The sequence below is a fragment of the Sinocyclocheilus rhinocerous genome, unplaced genomic scaffold, assembly GCF_001515625.1.
Source record: "Sinocyclocheilus rhinocerous isolate Xijiao unplaced genomic scaffold, SAMN03320098_v1.1 scaffold1343, whole genome shotgun sequence".
NCBI lineage: Eukaryota > Metazoa > Chordata > Actinopteri > Cypriniformes > Cyprinidae > Sinocyclocheilus > Sinocyclocheilus rhinocerous.
Genome location: NW_015641034.1, coordinates 174913 through 175118, shown reverse-complemented (window position 1 = coordinate 175118; position 206 = coordinate 174913). Strand labels below are relative to the sequence as shown.

At 53.4% G+C, this 206-nt stretch overlaps 1 long non-coding RNA gene across 1 annotated transcript in view; it reads right to left on the bottom strand.

Moving 5' to 3' along the window:
- The window catches only part of LOC107754228 (uncharacterized), a 5865-nt gene that overhangs the window by 4700 nt on the left and 959 nt on the right, over positions 1-206 (bottom strand). The window lies entirely within an intron of this gene.

Genomic DNA, 206 nt, shown 5'->3' with positions numbered 1-206 from the left:
TTTCAATTGTTTCAATTGTGTTTTCCTTTGACAGACGTTAAACATGGTGACGCCCACGTTACGGGTGGAGATTGCACTGCTTGCACTGCTGCCGCGGAACCATGAGAAGAACCGCTGTATGGACGTGCTACCGCCCGACCGCTGCCTGCCTTTCCTCATCACCATCGACGGAGAGAGCAGCAACTACATCAACGCCGCACTCATGG